General features: G+C 38.2%; 1 protein-coding gene across 2 annotated transcripts in view; it reads right to left on the bottom strand.

Annotated features, from left to right (window-relative positions):
* Positions 1–18,556, bottom strand: part of STARD3NL (STARD3 N-terminal like) — a 48,237-nt gene extending 29,681 nt beyond the window's left edge. For both annotated transcript variants that reach the window (XM_017519459.1, XM_017519461.1), the window contains exon 1: positions 18,338–18,556. The gene's annotated coding sequence lies outside the window, so the exon portion shown is untranslated. The remainder of the gene's footprint in view (positions 1–18,337) is intronic.
* Between the last annotated feature and the right edge of the window lie 2,448 nt (positions 18,557–21,004).

Raw genomic sequence — 21,004 nt, 5'->3', positions numbered from 1 at the left:
CAATAAGGAACTCTACAGAGAACTAGAAGTGCATAAAATAAAATTTCATAACATAGTAATACTTTCTAAAATAACACTGGGCTAAAAATATTTAAAGAGTAAAACAAACTATTGAAAATGACAATAAGAACAGTGAAAAGCTGTAAACTTGAGTTTACTATCAAATTCACTACCTTAAAGTACTTTAATTACTTTTAAAATAAAGAATAAAATTAAATAATTAGGCACTTAAATAAAGTTAGGAAGCTGCAACTATTCTATATGGAAAAGGACAGTAAAGAAAAAAGAAAAATAATGAATACAATTAGTAAATTCAAAAGGAGAAAGATGAGAACTGTTGTAAGCTGGGGAGTGGGAAGAATGTGATTCTTTACAACAAAAACTCTACTTTTGTACTTGATGAACACTTCATAAACAAATTAAAAATATATAGATAAACCCAATAATCAGTCCTTTTAAAGGGTAAATATAAAGTAATATAAGGGGAGTACTAACAAAGGAATACAAGTACCACTACAGAAGAAGTCACTTTCAAAGTATAAGTAATATTTTAATTCCATTTGAAAACCATAACTAAAGTCAATACTCTGGAAATATATAAATTACAGTAAGAAGAAGCAAATGACCTGAAGAGAATAAACCATCCCAAAAAAATAATATTGAAAAAAGTGAAAAAGAATTATTTAGCAAAGGGACTGGAGTCAGACAGTTTTATAGGCATTTCAATATTTGAAATAAAAGACAAAATCCTACATATTTATTAAGAACATTAAAAAACGCTATCCTATTATTAAATAAAGCTAGGATAATACTGACATCTGAACAAGAACATATAATAACACAAGAATATAAAAGATTGCAACATACAACACAACAAAAGTATAAACTAAACCGGCATATTAATATAACATAATTATACATTACATAACACTGTATATCACATATTAACATAATAACAAAATGAAAAGAGCTTCCTTACACTAAGACTTACTGTGTCAGGCACAATGCTGAGTACTTAAGATACATTATGCCATTTAAACCTCAGAACAGCTCCCACAAGTAGGACAAAGATACCAGAGCTTATTCCTAAAACCTTACATAATTCACAATGCACGTAGATAAAAAGTAAACCTAGTAAGAGGACAGGCATTTCTGTTTACTCATTAAAATGCTTCACTGCATTTCAAAAGCATGCACAAACACAACTTACAATTCATTTGGGCCAAAAGCTTTAAAACTGTGTTCATTTCGACTGGTTTTTAATTGGAGGCGGGGGGGGGGGAATGTGAATAATTTCAAACTTTGTAGGACAACTCTTAATTTCTAAACATATATCTGTTTCACTCCCTTAAAATGTGGCTCTCCACATCTCTTATTCTGAAAGAGACATAAAAAAAACACACAGACATAGAGAAGGATTTTGGAAAAAGCCACAGAGAAACACATCCCTGACATAAGAAAAACAGCATTGTAGGCTGAAATAAAATTGGAAACTGACAACTGGCCTCAGGTGACAAGGAGGAACAAACAAAGGAAGAGTGTGTGCCCAATCTTCAGGGACTATATGTGTGGAAATAGAGGGCAGATTTTTATTTATCAGTGGAAGCCAGAAGTCTGAATTGTAATAGAAAATTTTCCCAATATTAAGCATTAGTTCAATTTTTAAAAAAAGCACCTAGTCAACAGTTAGCAGATTTCTTAGATAAGCAAATTAAATTTATGAGATCATTTATTAAATGGTTTCTTGGGACCTTCATTCAGGTAGACCTCAAACTCTTTAATCTTGCCTAATCTAACACTGGCCTACTTCTCCACAGCCACTTCATCATGCTAAAAAATCACAAGCAGTTCTCTAAAGACATCACGTTCTCACAAACCTCTGCTTGCATTTTTCTCTCCAGCAGCACCTCAAGTGCCACTCTTCTTATCTCTAAGGTTCTGACTCATTTGATAAGCCTTAATTCAAAGGCCATGTTCTCAGGGAAACTTTTGTTTCCTCTTACTCTTCTAAACCTCTCTGCTCCTACCAGAGAAGAGTGTATACAGACCTCTATAATTACATCTATCATGCCACATCAAGATTACTTTTTCGGTCTCATTTAAAAAAGCAAGCAAGCAAGCAAGCAAACAACAGCAACAACAACACTTTGTTAACAAGAGCTCACTTTTATGATTTTGTGATTCACATATTTACCAGTTTCTTCAATCTGGGAGAGTGAGAGAAAAAACTAGACACAGAAAGAGAGAGAGAAAGAAAAAAAGGCAGGGCAGCCAATTAAAATAGCATCAAAAGCAAAACACTAAAAAATAAATTTAATAAAATATAAAGATTAATAAAGTAATATCCCCAAACTGAAAGCTACATAATATTGCTGAGAGAAATGGAAGAAGCTGAAAATAAATTGTGAGCTATACCATGTTCATGGATTGGAAGAATTCATACTGTTAAAATATCAATTCTCCCCACACTGATCTACAGATTCAACTCAATCCCAATCATAATCTCACCATACTTTTTTTTTTTTAAATAGAAATGGACAAGCTAATTCTAAAATGTATACAAAATGCAAAGAAATGAGCTGTTCAAAGCAATCTGGGAGAAGAACAAAAATAGAAGACACATTATCTAGCTTAAAAACTTTCCACAAAGCTTCAGAATTCAAAAAAGTATGGTACCAGCATAAGAATAAACAAATAGGTCAATAGAACATAGAGAGTACAGAAACAGACCCACATGTATATGATCATTTCAGTTTTGACAAAAATGTAAAGGCAATTCAATGGTGAAAATAGTCTGTTTTCTGCAAACAGTGCTTGAATAACCAGATGTCAAAACTGAAAAAACCTTCAAACCCTAACTCACACCACGTAAAAAATAATTTAGATGATTTACAGACCTAAACATAAAAATTAAAAATATAAAGCTTTTAGATGAATGTGCAGGACAATATTTTTGCAATCCTTTTTGCAAAGCTTTCTTAGAGAAGACACAAAAAGCTATAATCATTAAAAAAATTATGTAGGCTGTAATGAAGGGGTTCCCCCTGGTCTGCTTGGGACAACTTAAACACAAAAATGAATAATGACAGTAATGTTGGAATTTACTTGGACAAATTAAAAAATTCCATGAATCCATGATAATATTATACTAAAAGACAGATGGGGTGGGAATAATTCTTCTATACAGAAAAAAGTCAGATAAAAATGTAAAAGGAATAATAAAATTAGAAAAATCAATGGTTTGCAACTCCCAATGTAGTAACAGATTCAGGCAAGGATCATTTATGGATGCTAGCAATTATTAAAATGTTGTTGGGGAATACAGTATTATAATTTCAAAGCAGCATCTCTCAGATTATTTAATAATTTCATTGGGGATGCAGATGATATGCTTTAACAATGGAGAGATCTGGTAGTCACCACCTAAACCAAGTATGCAAACGGCATCACCATACTGGAGCAAGCTGGCATTACCTGCCTTCTGATGTGCTGCAATAAGAACTACATAACATCAATTATGATCAATCCTTGCCAAAAGTGTTTTACTTGAATTTAGTCATTAAAAATAATCGAGAAAGAAAAAACAGTATATGGGACATTTTACAACTCAACTGGACTCTAACCTGGACTCTTTAGAGAAGCCAATGTGGTGAAAAACAAAAATAAAAAGGATAGTGGTATGAACACTCTTCAACTAGAAAAGAGCATAAAGAGACACAAGCATCAAACGCAATACACAAGCCTAGACTGAATCTTGAATTAAAAAACAAACACCACAAAAGACAATTGGAGAACTGATTACAGTTTAGTATCCTAGTTATGTAGGAGAATTCCCTTATTCTTAGGAGATGCATGCAGAAGTATTAAAGGATAAGTGTCATCATGTATGCAACTTATTTCTGATTCATTTGGAAAAGCATAAGGGCATAAGGTTGTTCTGGGATGGCACTTCTGTATCTGTACCTGTCTATATATAGTATATACATATATACACACAGTATAAGTACATTTAAACACACATTGCATACAGTATACATACGCCTATGTGCCGTAGTCCCTCTCTCCAACCTTATCTGCAGTTTCACTTTCCAGTTTCAGTTACCTGTGGTCAACTGCTTGAACTAAAAAAAACTACATAGAAAATTCCAGAAATAAATGTTCATCAGTTTTTAACTGTGTGTCATTATGAGTGGCGTGATGAAATCTCCCACTATCTCACTCCATCCCACCCAGAACATGAATCATCCCTTTGTCTAGAATGCCATACTGCATATACTATCTAGCCATTATTGCATAAGTAAAACCAAAATGTTTATAGAGATTTGGTACTATCCGTTGTTTCAGGAAACCCCTGGGGGGGCTTGGTATGTACTGTCCATGGATAAGAGGGAATTACTGTATAGCAAAGAAAGCAAAGGCAAATTTTCAAGGCAAAGAAAATCATTAGACCAACTTTGCTATAAGTATGTGCTATACTTGAAGGCAAAGAAAAAGCAAATATCCTCAAAAGCCTCTTAAATCATGCTATAAAACAGAACACATATGGATTCTGTAAACATACCTTTGTATAATAATGCTTATGTACACAACATTTTGAGATGTACTAATAGACTTACAGGAAAACCCATATAAGAATTCCGGATATCCAATCATTCTACCCTTAATACAACTATCAAATAACCTAAACACAAATGGAGATAGTTAAAGCCTTCTAAAGTGTGTGTGACTAAACATAGAAGTCATTCTATTTGCATTATGAGCCAATGTCACTTATATAACTGAAAATGGTCTTTTATTATTGCATATAAGACATATGTCAAATAGTGGAGTCACATCATGCAATGGTTTGTGGTCTAAAGTTTCCTCAGGTCTTTAGTAAAAACACATATAGCATATATACCACAAGCTTTTACAAGCCAGGTTGCTCCTTCACTTGTTCCCTGCACTAGAACTCAGGGACCCCTGGGGAAAGACAGATCGTTTACAAACTACCACAGACCAAGGCTCAGATACACCATGTGTTATTTAATTCACATGGCTGACTTACTACTCTTGGTCCCACATTTCAGCTGCACTTCCTTCTGCTCCTCCCTTTACTTTTCTTTAAGAATTTCAACAGCCCAACTCTATGCTAACATCTTTATATATTATTTCCATGGTGTTATTCGTAATCTTTATCTTCTAGGTCTATTTTACAGTGATACTCACATTCATTCGGGATGTAATTAATGATTTCATTCCATCTTAATAAATCTGTCACTCTTCAATGCTTTGTGTTCTGCCCTTTTCCCAAACATACATATCCAAGGCTGCCTGTTAAAAAGTTTGGTCTTTGTTTTGTAGTCTTGTTTCATTCAATGATTTCTGTTACCACCAGCAGAAAAAAGTAATTGTGTGCATATAACAGAACTTAACCTTTCAATAATATGCTTTAAGACTCAGATTTATTTAGAAATTAACATCAGTGACTTAGAAAAATTAAAGGGAAAAAATACATACCATGGTCCTTTTAAGTCACTCCTCTGGCAGACATGAATTTATCTGCTGAACTCCAACTGTTTTTTTAAAGCAATATAATTTCTAGGTGATCTATATCCTACAGGAATATTAAAAATATTACTAAACTTTCATTTGACATACAATTCAGAGAGAAATATTAAGATTTAAAGATGGCTGGGCAAATGCATATCAATGTTTTCATAATTTATGAGACAAGCCTAAAATGTATATTGAGAAGCTGAATCTGGATGTGATCTACATGGTTTAAGAATTGCACTTGACGCCGTTCGAAAATTCAAAGTTTTCCAAGAATATACCACATCTGCTTCATTCACTCCACAAATATGTTTGAGTACTAAAATTGTGTCAGACCAGCCAGGCGCAGTGACTCAAGCCTGTAATCCCAGCACTTTGGGAGGCCGAGGCGGGTGGATCACGAGGTCAAGAGATAGAGACCATCCTGGTCAACATGGTGAAACTTCGTCTCTACTAAAAATACAAAAAATTAGCTGGGCATGGTGGTGTGTGCCTGTAATCCCAGCTACTCAGGAGGCTGAAGCAGGAGAATTGCCTGAACCCAGGAGGCGGAGGTTGCGGTGAGTCGAGATCGCGCCATTGCACTCCAGCCTGGGTAACATGAGCGAAACTCCGTCTAAAAAAAAAAAAAAAAAAAAAATTGTGTCAGGTCCTCTTCTGAGCGCTTCCATGGTGATTAACAAAACAACAACAACAAAAATCTATCCTCACAGAGTTTACCTTCTACAGGAAGGGGACAGAAGACAAAGTAGGGCTGGAAACATTGTCATTTTAAGCTGAGAGGTCAAGATGATTTTATTGAGCAGGTGGCATCTGAGCAATTACTAGCAGGAGAAAAGGGATAAATGCCAAGTGGATACAAGGAGAAAGGGCACTGCAGGCAGAGGGAACAACAGGGGCAAAAGTTCAGAGGAGGGGTGGAGCTGGTCACAGATGAGTGCAGCCAGAAGGCCAGCCAGGCTGGAGCTAAGTGAGAAAGGGGAAAAGCATCAGATGATGACAGATCAGTTAACAAAGGGATGAGCCTTGTGTACGGGCCACTGAAAAGATTTACTGTGAATGAGATGGGAAGACATTGGAAGATTTTCAGTAAAAGAGAAAAATAATGTAGCTTAAGGTTTAAGAGGCTCTCTCGTTGCTCTGCTGAAAGAAGCATGCAAGTGTGGAAACCAGTTAGGAGATCATAGCAATAATTCAGGACAGAGATGATGTACTGAGTCTACAGAATAGGGTGAGGGCAGTGGAGGAGATGAAAATAGGTTGGTTCTAAATAAAGAGCCCAAAGCATGTGGTGACAGATTAGCCACGGAGTATGGGAGAAAATGACTAGAACAGAACTGCAAGATTCATAGCTTGTAGTGGTGGAGATGCTATTTAGTAAAAGGGGGAAGCTAGAGAAGGGGCAGTTTTCAGCAAGAATATCAGTTCAGTTTGGACATAAAGTATGAGATGCTTATTAATATCCAAGTCAAGAAAAAGTAAGCAGCTGGATATGAATCTGGAACCCAGGAGAGCATAGAGATGAAATTTTAAAACATAAGACATGCAGAAATAAGAATATTCTTCTATGCCACAAAAACATGAAAAAAAAAACCTCATAAATTGTATCTATTTGTAGAACAAAAAATAATTATACAGTGGCCCCTACATAAGTCCACTAACAGTTTCCATTTTGGTAAACCGTAGGTGTTGAACACCGAAAAAAATTTAACACCACACAGGCATTTAAAAGGATTCAAAGGTAACAGAATAGCTCTCATGCTCTCAGCAGAACCTACATCTAGTCAAGAGGGAAGATATATAAATAATGCAAGGGAATGACTGAAGAGACAGAAAAAATCAAGTATATATTATCGACCATAACCACACTATTAGGGCTGTTGCTTGGTCTAGGGAAAGAAGAGCAAGCCAGAAACAGGACAGGCATTTGACAATATATGTAAGTTGTTCCACAGACTATAGGCTGGTAAAATGGGAGGAAGCCACACAGCCATTCAGCAATGTTGGGTGGTACGAAACACTTGTTAGCTCATCAACCCTGCAGGGGTCAACAACTTGGTAGTCAGTTATTTCACTAGCATGGGCTGAGTCAGACAGCTGGCTGGCATGATGGAGCTGGATCTCAACATTCATTCGATGCAAGTCTCACCTCAAGAGGGGCGCTGGGGATTAAGAATGTTTTTCATTTGTTTCTCTCTTTTTTTTTTTAGAAGCTACTGTCAGGTAGCCCAAAGTAACTGAAACAACAGGGTCTCTATAGCTACCTTCCTCCAGCTTCTATTGTCTCTTTTCAAGCTTTCATTCTCTGCCTTGCGGATTTCTCCTGGTGTTCAAATTGATTTTGCAGCTATTTCCCCCTCTTTTCTCAGCTTCAGCTCTAATTCCTAAACTTAAATACAGCCATGTGTCACTTAATGACAGGGATACATTCTGAGAAATGCATCATTAGGTGACTTCCTCATGATGCAAACATAGTGTTAACTGACACAAACCTAGATGTCCACTACACACCTAGGCTATATGATGCGGCCTACTGCTTCTAGGCTACAAACCTGTATAGCATGTTATCGTGCTGAACACTGTGAGCAACTGTAACACAATGAGAAATATTTGCATATCTAAACATAGGAAAATACAGTAAAAATACAGTGTTATAATTTTATGGGACCACCATCATATATGCAGTCCACTGTTGACCTAAATGTCGTTATGCAGCACATGGCTGTATTTTCTCCACAGCTCACCTAGAAACTCCTTTGCCTTAATCTTCCAGGTCACAGAGCTATTTGTAACCCAATTTTTCCTTTAGGAGACAAATAAGGTCACATCCACAAGTACAAAATACTGCTGATTTTTTTGGTTGCTGTCTGTCATTTTCCAGAACTTTTCCATGGTCCTCCATAACAAAATCTACCTATAGCTTTCCTTAAAAAGTCACACAAATCACACTGCCATGTGTGTACCTATGTAACAATCTTGCATGTTCTTCACATGTACCCCAAAACCTAAAATACAATTTAAAAAAGTCACACAATACATCAGTTATAAAATACCTGATAGCTGGTGTGAAGTTACCACTATTTTTGCCAATTTTGACTCATTAGTTCTATCACCCATCAGTAGACCAGCACCCGAGGAGTCGTGTTGCTCCTCAGTGTACATACAAATATTCCTACAAATAGAGATGTATCACCAGCCTTGGCAATGAATGGGTCAAGAGTCATTACTATCTAGACAGGTGAAGGTCCCTCAAGTAAGGAACTTGAAATATTTCCAGTACATATGAGGACATTTCTGCATCACATGCCATTCCTTCAGTTTACTATAAGCAATTTTCAAACAAATGCTGTCAACTTTCAGCACAGAACTCGGGATCTTATTGATCTAGATCTGAAAGTCAATAGTATCCATGGCAGTGAGCTCACTGCTCTCCTAGGAATCATAGGCAAGTGGTTAAAGTATACTCTTCTTTTAGTAACTATCCTTCATCCCAGAGAATGTATTCATCACACATTCTTCAACGCCTCCCTAGACCTATCTTTCTATACAGAGAAAACAGAAGCTGAATTCCTAGGGCCCAGCTGGTACGTAGTCAGCAAAGCCAGCACAGCTATTCATAGACAAAGCTAGGTTTCTTTTCATTCAACAACATAAAACTCCTCAAGAATGTGGGAGATAAGTGTTCTTGAAAATGTCACTCCAGCTGACAGAGCCATCTTCTACTCACAGTCCCTTTGGTGGCTCTTGGTTGGTGGAAGTGGCACACTAACAGCAATGCTAGGGAAGATGTAACATCAACTGCCCCAGGAGACAGCTGAGACCAACTCCCTATGTCACAAAATAGAGCAGGTTAATGAAAGGCATGCCATTCACGTCTATGCCCAGGAGTACCTACCAACATGCAGAAGTTACATATGATATCTCCTATGATGTGATGTACAAGCATGGCACAGATGTCCAAAAAGAAATTATGAATCATACCACAGATGAAGGTTTATAGTCCAAAGCTCAGCGCATGTGACAGATAGGGAATGTCAATATCAAAATCTTGATGCCTAGGTTTTAAAGATCCCAGTATCATTTTTTTCTGAAAGACTTCTTAGGCAGTCGCAGAGAAAATCAGACCCTCAAGAAGATCAGCATCAGAAGTAACCTCCTGATCCCCTTTATCAGCCTAAATCATGCTTCAGAAAATAGCATCACACAAAGACCACTTATCACAAGATTCAATTCAACTACAGGCTAAAATACTCAGAAAGTAAATTGCACTTTACAGTCTAATAATGAGAACAAACTCAGAGCATGTTACAGAGGCAGAGAATACAATGGAAGTAGTAGGATCTCTAACTTCACATGGCTCTCAATAAAGGTTTGAAACTAGCACCACTCCTGAAAAAATTTGCTCTCAAGTGATTTAACAAAACAAATTTATAGGAACCATATATATATATTACATATCTATATATATATATGTATATATTATATATATTATAATATATATATAGTGCCTATAAATACTTTAAAATGTTTAAGGTAAGACTAACCAGTAATAATCAGTAAAATCATCTTTACAGTTTGCCTAAAGAAAATGTATTAAATTTGATTCCGCTGACTCCATCCTCCCAACAGTCAGAATGGAGACCAACTCTATCCCTTTACTATCTCTCATCACTTTCCCTCACTATTTCTCAATCATGTCTCACCCACATTACTCCAACAATTCAGTCTTACCCATCTCCAAAACATTCATCTCTCTACTCAAAATGCTATCTCCCTCACCCAGTGCTTGCCATTTTTAGTATCCTTGCATAGGACATGATAGGATTTGGTCCCCTCTGATTCTTATGTTGAAATGTAGTCCCCAGTGTTGGAGGTGGAGCCTGGTGGGAGGTGTTCGGATCATTTGGGTGGATCCCTCATGAATGGCTTAGCACCATCCCCTTGGTGATGAGTGAGCTCTCACTCTAAGTTCACGTGAGATCTGGTTGTTTAAAAATGTATGGCATCTCCCTCCCTCTCTCTTGCTCCCACTCTTCCCATGTGACATGCTGCTCCTGCTTTTCCTTCTGCCATGATTATAAGCCTCCTAAGGCCTCACCAAAAGCCAAGAAATGCTTCCTGTACAGCCTGCGGAACTGTGAGCCAATTAAACCTCTTTTGTTTATAAATTATCCAGCCTAAGATATCTATACCAAGTGACACAAATGGACTAACACAGGAAGTTTTACCATCCTGCCTTTGCCCCAGTTCTCCCTCTGCCTAGAATGCCTTTTCCTTGAACCACCAAACTATCATATTAACAGCAAGAATAAGCCTATTCATTTTCAAGGTACCTTAAGTATCACTTCCTCAATGAAACTTTCTCTGATCACCTATGTCTAATATATATTTCATATATCTTTCTTTAAGAGCCGTCTTTAAGTCTTTCTTTAAGAAGAGTCTTCTTCTCAGTACTATACTGAAAACTTCTGGAAAACATTCTATATTCTTATCACCCAAAGAAATGCTTGTCATGTGTCAGGCATTCAGTTAGTTTAAAAATTGCAACTATCACTGTATGAAAGTACAAAGTCTGAGTACTTGCTCACTAAAGTTAGACAAACTTACACATATGGTTGGAGTTAAAACATATTATAGTCTTCCCTTGGTATATGCAGGGAATTGGTTCTAGGACCACCTGCATACATGGGTTCCACTTCCTGTGAAAACTATTTTAGGTCAGGTCCCTGTTTTCTTAAAAAAATTCACATACAACAGGAACCGTACAGTTCAAACCTGTGTTATTCAAGGGTATATTAAATAGGCCAAGCCAAGAATATTTAACCTCCAGATAATTTCATTTACAATGAAATTCTGTCTGTGATTTTACAGATAGAAATCACTACACATGTAGGAACCCATCTAACCCAAACAAATTGACATATTTATTAAACATCTCCCATAAGTAAAACACTATGCTAAATGCTGTGGGGGAAATAAAATGGAAAAGACATGGTCCTGACCAACAATCTTACATAACTGAGTTCTAATTATTTATTACTCCCTTTATCAAGCTTGAACAACTTGAACAAGTTGATAAAGGAGGTAATACAGTTACATACATAGTTAAAATCAGAGTAAAAAATAATTCTAATACAAAGAAGACCAAACTTCAGGTTTGTATGACCAGAAACGCTTAATGAAAGGATGGCCTTAGAGAAAATGAGATTTTCAAAGAAATGAAAAGTCATGTTCCAAGGAAAAGGTAGACTGTATTAAAAATAGAAGCACAAGCAGGTCTGCGAATAGTGAATAGCTGGATAGCCTGGAGAGGCCCACATGAGGGTGCCACAGGAAGTGCAGCTGGAATGGAATGTGTGCACAGAGCACAGAGCGCCAGGAAGTCAGCATGGGAGCGTGTGCCTGCCTTTTACCCCAAGGCATCTGAGGAGGCCAGGGTCCTGTGGACCAGGAAAATGTTTCAAAGGCCAGCAAGGGTTCACTGCTTCTAAAAAGCTGGCAAAGAGCCTCGTTGTTGAAACACAGCAAACATGGACTCCTCTGATTACTGGCTGTCAACAAAGAGGTATGGTCATGGTTTCTCCAGGATACAGCCGGTCAACCCCAGAAATGATGTTTTCTCAGTGTCCTGTAAAATATCTATTTTAATACCTAGACAAGTGGAGGTCATGAAAGAAATAGTTATGAATAACGCTTTTCAAAATTAGGAAGAGTAAGTAACTTTCGACTGAGTCTGCGGAACATTCAAATTTCAGATTGGGTTGGATGGTCCCTTCTAGTCTGGAAGCCCCACCTAACCCACCCTCATTTCCACAGTCTTCAATGAAGAGGAGCCTTTGCCCTCAAAACAGAATTTACCTCATTTCCTAAATCAAATGAATGCACACTTCCCTATAACGTCACACTGCTGCAGTCCACACAAAGAAGGCTGCAAGCTGATGGCCTTGGGTCAAATCTTGTCTGTACAGAGGTGATGGAATTTGTCGGCTTTTACAATCTCTCCCTTTTTCTCTCTTTCCTTTCTCTCTTTCTTTCTCTTTTTTCCCCTCCCTCTCTCTTCCCCCCCCCCTTCTCTCTTTCTGATGGAGTCCTGTTCTGTCACCTAAGCTAAAGTACAGTGGTGCAACCTTGGCTCATGACAACCTCTGCCTCCTGGGTTCAAGTGCTTCTCCTGCCTCAGCCTCTCGAGTAGCTGGGATTACAGGCACCTGCCACCATGCCCAGCTAATTTTTGTATATTTAGTAGAGACGGGGTTTCACTATGTTGACCAGGCTCGTCTTGAACAAAATGTTTCTTAAACACAGAATTAACTGCAATATTAAAGATGTGAGTTTTTCACACAAATAAAATCCAGATTTCATACTACTCTTGAAAGACAGACAATTGTGGCAATACTCCCCCATTTACCAGTCTGCCACCTAGCCACCTCGCTCACTCCCAGCCCTGCCTGGTCCCTGCCAGCATGTATTTTTCCTCCTGGCTTATAAGATCCGCGGAGCCCTAATAGTTGGTAGCCAGTCTGAGTCAGCTTTGCTGAGTGAGAGCTCAGCAAGAGCATTTCCTCGTTTCACATCCCAGTACTGCTGCTTACTAGTTGTGTAACCTTAGACAAGTTACTTAACCTCTCTATGCCTACACTTCTTCTTCTGTAAAGCAGGGACAATTATGCTACAATTTACCTTAGAGGGTTGCTGTAAGGAATCAACCAGTTTATTTAAAACTGGTTCTCAATGGTGTCGTCAGGGAAGAATGGGGCATTCTGTGCTCTCCCTTCCACACCCCCAAGACCTGAGGCATCTGGCAATGTCTGGAGGCATTCTCTCTTGTCATGACTAGAGGAGGTGGCACTAGCACCTAGTGGGTAGCGGCCAGAGATGCTGCTAAACATCCTACGATGCACAGGACAGTCCCACAACAAAGAATTACCCAGCCCAAAATGTCTACAGTGCTGAGGAATAGAAGCCTTAACATAAAGCATTTAGAACAGCTCCTGGCACAAAGAAAGCCTTCTATATGCATCAGTTATTATCACCAATGCCGAAGGCAAGTCTTGGGTGGTGTTCCTCCCTTGGCTGGAGAAAAGTCTAATGCCCTCTGTGTTACCTTTGAGGAATTTAACATATAATTAAAATATAAAAAGGTACTTGAAATTCTGGTTCTACATCATTAATTTAATAAGTGCTTAATTTAAAAAAATAATTCTAAGAATATATTTTCCTGAAACAAAAAGCAACCAAGAATATACTTCGGTGAGCAATAATGCAAAATATTTTAAATGTATACTGTCCTGGAAAATAAAGGACACAGAAACCCATGATTACTGCAACTTACAAGGTCCTGGGCCAAACTCCTCCAAACTCCAGCTTGAACACTGAGGATGCTTGCTAGTGTCACAATACTATTTTGAAAACTGTAACTAGAAAGGAAGAAGAGAAGGGTTTTAAACTAAAGAGCCTACTGAACTTGATACCATACCCATGCCTTATTCAGGAAGATCCTCCAGGCTTAAATAGCTCAGAGTCAGGGATTCCTGGTGAGAGTTAAAGCTTTCATCTTAATTCACCACAAGAGGTATCTTCCAGATCCAGGTCAACTCATAAATAAAGCAAGCAAAACAATTAGAAAGGCCTGAGCTATACTGACACATCGGGTAAGAGGCTGCCAGGAGTTCCAACACAGGACATCAGAACCGATAACAGCCTGCTACAAGTCCCTGAAGCCATGAACCAAGTGTACTGACCAGGCTTCTTAGCCAAGCACTGCAAGTAACACAGGGCTAGTCTCTCTGGGCCTCAGTTTTCTCATCTGTCATATTAAAAAGTAGAAATTGTTGTTACTGTTTTCGAACGTCATAAACACAGAGAACACTGATTTTATTTGTGACAGTGCGCATTCAACATTTATAGCTCAAAGACATGAGTTCCTCTCAAAGGACCCCTTGATAATTGCAGAAAGCAGACCCTTAACTAAAACAGAAAAGAGGTTCTGTGGAATCAAAGCTGAGAAAAGCCTAACAGTGTGTCTCTCAAAAAAAAAAAAAATGATAAAAGTGTAAATAAAACAACAGGGCTCTACAATCTGCAAAAAAAACTGTATGTATATAACACAAATCGTCAAGTCTTTTAAGCTCTGGTCAACATATATTTTAACACCTGTATATATAATAGTGCATTACCAAAGATATCAGGATTGGTAACAGGTGTTGAAGAGAGACTCCCAAAAGTGCTATGAGAAAAGAAGGCTTCTGTTAAAGAGACACAGGAAATGCTTTACTGACAAAGCAGCATTTGAGTGGGCTTAGGTAGAATTTTGGCTGGCTGAAGTTGTCTATCCAGAGGGCATTCCAAGCGCAGCAAGTAATGGCACTGAAGCTGGAAAGCCTAAGGCAAAGACCAGGAGTCCAATTAGGGACACTGGGCACACAGCAAAAGATGGTGGTCATCATGATGACCTGGGTCTTCAGAATGTGGGTATTAGTTGCATGAACAATCTTAAATAACAGAGATAGTCAGAATGTCCAGTTTTGTTATTTTGGCCTAAAGAGCACAAAGTTGCTTTTACTTAAACTTAAGGATCTTCCAATATATTTTTTAAAAGATAGTAATTCCATTAAATTTATTGTAAAGAAAAAGATAAGTTCTATTAAGTTACAGGACAGTCAAGAAGACATACAGAAAGTAAATTAAGCTATTTATTAGTCTGTTATTATTCCTCTACCATAGTCTACTCATAATTACTAAAATAAGCAAACCTTAGAAATAAATAGTAGGTATTTTAAAATTTTAAGACCATTGTAACAGCTTTCTCAACCATATTAATTTATAAACTGATTTTGACTTATTTTTAAACATAGTACTAAGAAAGAGAAGTTACATTACTGACCTAAGGGCTTTCTCAATTACAGGAGGAAACTCTACTTGCTAAGAGAAACTATGAGTTAGCAAACTCTAGGCAATATTCCCATACTTCTAACCATAAGGTTAAGGCTCGGAAAACAGTAACACATTTTAAACTCCTTTTCAAACATTTCTAAAATTAAAACAAAAATTTAAAAGTCATTTTTAAACCACAGCTTTCTATCAACAGAAAACGGACTCATCCAGAAAGTTTATATACCTATTCATTGTTTAGAAAAGGGAAGGAAAATAAGGCAAAGGATTATTGTAACCCAAGAAGAAGCAATGTCTTATCTTTTTAAAATTAACTTTTACAGATTTATGGACAGTAAATTCATGATGTTGAAATATTATATTTTTATCTATACAGAAATATCTTGATAGGGGACTTTCATGAGGAAATATAGCAGAAAAAACACTAGCCTCAAAATGAGCAGGGTGAAAATTTGGTATCAGTTTGGCCATTATCTGCATTATTTTAAAATTCACTGACTTTCTGTGAGCCTCCACAGCCCCAGCTCTAAACTAAGAGTGATGAATCACGTGATCTCTAAAATGCCACATCATAAAACATAATTTTAAGTAATAGAGACTTGTAGCTACCCAGGGTAGCAAGGTCAGGGGTATGTGGGAATATGGGGGGGTGGGATACAATGAATTAGGCTTTGGAGTAAAGCTAACAGCAGTTCAAATCCAGGGTCCATCAGTAGTAGCTCAGTAGTTGAAGTATAAGTTTCCTTTACTATCAAAAAGGCTTAGTATTTTCCTTTGCAACATGTTGGAAGAAATAGAATGTATGTAACATACCTGGCATACCACAGGTACTAAATAAAGGCAAGCGTTATGTTCCTGGTCAGTAATACAATGTCTAATGCAAAACAATAATCCACTTGCCAATGCAGCTTCCTAGAATTTGGCTTGGAGAAGAGCAGGGACCAACTGCCCTGCTTTCCAAGTGGACGGCAGGTACAGGTAATAAGAAAGAGGATTCACAGTTGGAAGTAGCAAGGATTAAAAGCAGGGAGCTGAAAAAAGCAAAGGCTTTGAGTTCTGCACATAACAATGGAAAGGAAAGGAAACAAACTACATGGGGTAAGGTGCTGCAGGAAACAAGATCTTTTCATTTAAGAGGGCCTCTGGAGAAAAAATACATACACAATGAATTACTGCAATGATCTCATAATGAAAACAAAGCACAAAGTTGGTTAGAGTTTATGAGTATCACTAAAAGAAAACAAGACTTTGCAACATACAAATTATCCTTCCCTTGCCTGCCTGTAATTCTCACATGGGATGCAAGATGATCCAATCCCTGTACACCTCTCCAGTGTCACCTCTGACCACTGTCCCCTCACCTGACTCTACCCTAGGTTCACTCAGCTCCAGCCACACGGGATTCCCTTTGTCCCTGGAACATGCCAAGTTCATTCTTCCTTTAGTTCCTTTGCACTGTTTATATCTCCGTAGAAATATCCAGCCCATTTTCTCTTGGCTTACTCAGCTAAACATTCAGGTATCACCAAAACTGTCACCTCCTCAGGGAGGTCTTCCCTGACCACTCCATTTCTTCACACACCCCAGTCACTCTCAAGCTCCTTACCCAATAATATCTTTTCTGACATTTATTCCTATCTAAACTTATCTTTTTTATTTACATGTTTATTGTATTCTTCATCAAAAGTTAAAATCTTTGAGGGCAGGGGCCTTATCTAAATCGCTCACTACACAATCTCTAACACCTATAACAATAGGTGGCATAGACAGTCATCAGATAAAGTGTCCAATGAATAAATCCAAATGATGTTAATCACCATCCTTCTGTGAACATTAAGATAATATCTCTCAGAGGCAGTTTAATTTCATTTCTTTCAAGCCGTTTTAGGCAATGCAATAATGCAGTTTTAAAAGATCAGTGACACAGCTAGATTTTAAAGAGAATGACTTCTACATGCAACATATTGTACATGTTTTCACATTATGAACATTAATAATCCACCACCTTAATTATCAGAATGCATAAATAAAACAAGGATACCATAAGTTGTCTGGTGAGATCCTGCTTCTAGAAAGAGGCGTATGCATAGATGGTACATAGATGGGAATTACCTTTCAGAACTCTTCCTAACAAGGAAATGTAGCAAACTAGACTAATTTGAGTAAAGATTTAATTAGACTCGTTACTCTGTTACCTGCTAAACTTATCCTAACTAGTACTGTGTCAAGTGATGAATTCAGTGATTCCATCTGTGAAACAGAGGACAAATGACATAGTGAACAAAGAAAAGTTCCACAATGTCAACCCATGTTTGAACTAAAAGAGAGAGAGAGAGAGAAAAGAAAAAAAACCTAACCCTAAATCAGAAGTAATCAAGCAACTAAGATTTCACAAAATGGTGAGATATCTATGAATAGGCAAAGCACTGAACTGAAAACACAACGAGAACATTCATGATTCGTGCTTTTATTTTTGTTTTGAACACGACTTTCCTCAATGAATACAAGAGACTCACAACCGCCTGTGTCTGGACAACCCACGCATTACACCCAATCACCAATTCCTGGTCCCTCTGGAGGGCCCATAGCGCCAGCACGAAGTCGACCCCACCGGGGACTCATCGGGGTCCGCAAGCTGGAGGAATGGGGACCACCATCCCTGAATTCCTGCCCACGCCCTGGGAGCAGCTGGGCTCACATTCTGCAACTTCACTTTTGTGTCCATTATGAGCATAGCCTACCTGGCCCCTCCTCCTCCCCCGGATGCTCGCGCAGGACTCAGTAAACAGAACAGGATCGGGCTATGGCCTCCGTTGGCTAGTCTCCTGTGAGCAGCCCCCATGCAAGTCCTCTGACCCGGGGGACTCAGTTTTCCAACCTGTCAAATAGGGGAACAAGAAACCCAGCCTACCTCAACGGGTGGTTCCGGGCCGGCCGCCCCAGGCTGGCCCGGGAACTGCGGCTCCGCGGTCGCGCCCGGGCCTGAGGGGCGGGGCTCGGTAGGGCGGGACCCGGGACCCGGGACCCAGTCCACCGGGCAACACACAGCCCACCGCCCGCACCCAAAAGCCCTGGGACCTCCGGACTCGTGACGTCAGCACGCTGACGTCGACGCACAGAACTCGCATCTCGCTCGAGGTACCAAAGACCCGGCTGGGGCCTGAGTGGCTCCTTAGAGGAGCTAACCGATTGGTCAGATGACCTGTTAATCTTTCACTGACCAGTAAACGACGTGGAAAGGAGGCAGAGGGCGGGCTGGCCTGCCTGGAGGATGGGTGGGAAATCTGGGAATCCAGCTTTGAAAGACAGAGCTGGTTGGACTTTCCCGCATTTTGCATCACGCCGGTTTAATAAGCGTTCGCTTCCTCTTCGTCCGCGACTCTGCGCCTTCCGCTTTCCTTCAGTCATTCGCTGGGGGTCTATGCTTCAGCTTGTGGGAATGAGTTTCAGGGCCCCTTGGGCACCTCCTGCTGAACCCTTCAGGAATGAAAACAGAGCATACCATTTCTGTGCCGGTACTCATCCCAAGAGTCACCTCTTCTAACTCTCACCTCCCCCAGACCTATTTAGGACACCCTTTCTCTGCGCTCCTAGTTTGTAACTAACATCTCTAAGAGGTAGTCACATTTAATTATAACTATATGGCTGTTTTCCCACGAAGTTGGGCATCTTTTATTGTTTTATTTAAAATTTAATTAAACTTTTCTGCCAAGAGATGCTGCCGTTATTCACATTTTTAAAAGTACAGAGGTATACAGTGAACATTCTTTGGCTCCCCATTTGATTATTTTAAATTATACAAATAAGATTATGTACATGCAAAAAAAAGTTTAAAGATTACAAATTATGTTTATATCCCTTTCAGGCACTAATTACAGCCCAGTCCCTAGATGATGACTCCTAGTTCCTGTGCATTTGTAAGTGTACGTGTTATTTTTTTACACTCAGCATTGAGATCTTTCCATATCTATACATAAATCTACCTCATTCTCTGAAACTGCTGCATGCCTTCAGAACCAATATGTGTGTGTGTGTGTGTGTGTGTGTGTGTGTGTATAAAATTAATGTATCATTTCCCCACCCTCAGATATGTTTGGTTATTAATATGAGAATCAGTGCTACCATAAACACATGTGTAAGTGCCTTTTTGTACTTATGTCCAAGTATTCTCTTGAGTACAGATACCAACAAGAGAATGCACTGGATCATAGAGTATGCATGACGTAAATCCTTAATAGATTTCACTGACTTGTTCCCTTGACTAGTTGTTATTACTTACATTCCTTACCCCTAGTATTTGAGCAATCTTTTCCCTGTATCCTTGCCAAAATTGATAAAATACAATTTAAAAAATATTTCTAAACTGATAGCTGTGAAAACCTTTTAAAGGATAACACATATACAAAATAAGTGCAATAATCATAAGTGCTTGTCTTGGTGACAGTGTGAGCAAACTTGTGTAACAACGCCTCATACCAATATTTTAAATGTTTACCAGCAACATGGAAGCTTTCCTCATGCTCAGTCTTAGTCATTATGTCCCTACACACAAGTAGCCACAATTCTGAATCCTATCACCAAATTAGTTTTGCCTTCTTTTGAATGTTTATAAATAACCATACATAGTATGTGCTCTTATATGGCCCTCTTTGCTTAATACTATATTTGTAAGATTTATGAATATTAAAGAATGTAATAGTTTCATTTTCATTTTTGCATATAATTCGAAAATTTACTTGTCTATTCTGCTGTTGTTTGACATTAGGTTATTTAATGTTTGGGGTAATTACAAATGATACTGCTATGAATATTCTAGTAACTGTCTTATGATGCACATAGTTACACATTTGAGTTTGGAAGATCCCTAAATGTAGTATTATTCTGCACAGGACATATTTTCAATATACTCAACATTAGTAGACACTGCCAAATGGTTTTTATGTTTTACTAATTTATACACGCACTAACTGTGACTGAAAATTTCAGTTACTCTGCATCTCTGTCAACACTTACTATACTCATTTGTGTTTTGTGTCCTTCCTTTTTCTTCTCCTTTTTAAATGTTATACATTCTGTTGACTATGTAGAGGTGTCACATTGTGGATTTAATTGCCTTTACTCAAGTGTAGCCTCTGGAGTCTCAGAGAAATTGATGGAAACCACTCCTGAGGAAGCCCAGATATTAGACTTACTAGACAAAATTTAAGTCAACTATCTTACATATACTCAAAGAACTAACGGAAACTATGAACATAAAACCTGAAGGAAACTAGGGGAATGATGTATAAACAAAAGGAAAATACCAATAAAAAGATAGAAATTATCAAAAGGAACCAAATAGAAAATCTTGGGCTTGCAAGTACAATAACTGAAATGAAAACTTCACTTCAGAATTTCAAGAGACAATTTTAGCATGTCAAAGGATGAATCAGTGAACTTGAAGTTAAGGAAAATGAGCAAAGCCTAAGGGACCTATGGGACATCAACAAGGATACCAAAATAAATATTACAGAAGTCACACAAGGAAAAGAGAGAGAAAAAAAGAGAAAGTACATTAGAAGAGAAAAATGTCTCAAAA

Source organism: Cebus imitator, unplaced genomic scaffold, assembly GCF_001604975.1.
Source record: "Cebus imitator isolate Cc_AM_T3 unplaced genomic scaffold, Cebus_imitator-1.0 Scaffold749, whole genome shotgun sequence".
NCBI lineage: Eukaryota > Metazoa > Chordata > Mammalia > Primates > Cebidae > Cebus > Cebus imitator.
The sequence above is the reverse complement of the archived record's forward strand: the minus strand, read 5'-3'. Positions and strand labels throughout refer to the sequence as shown.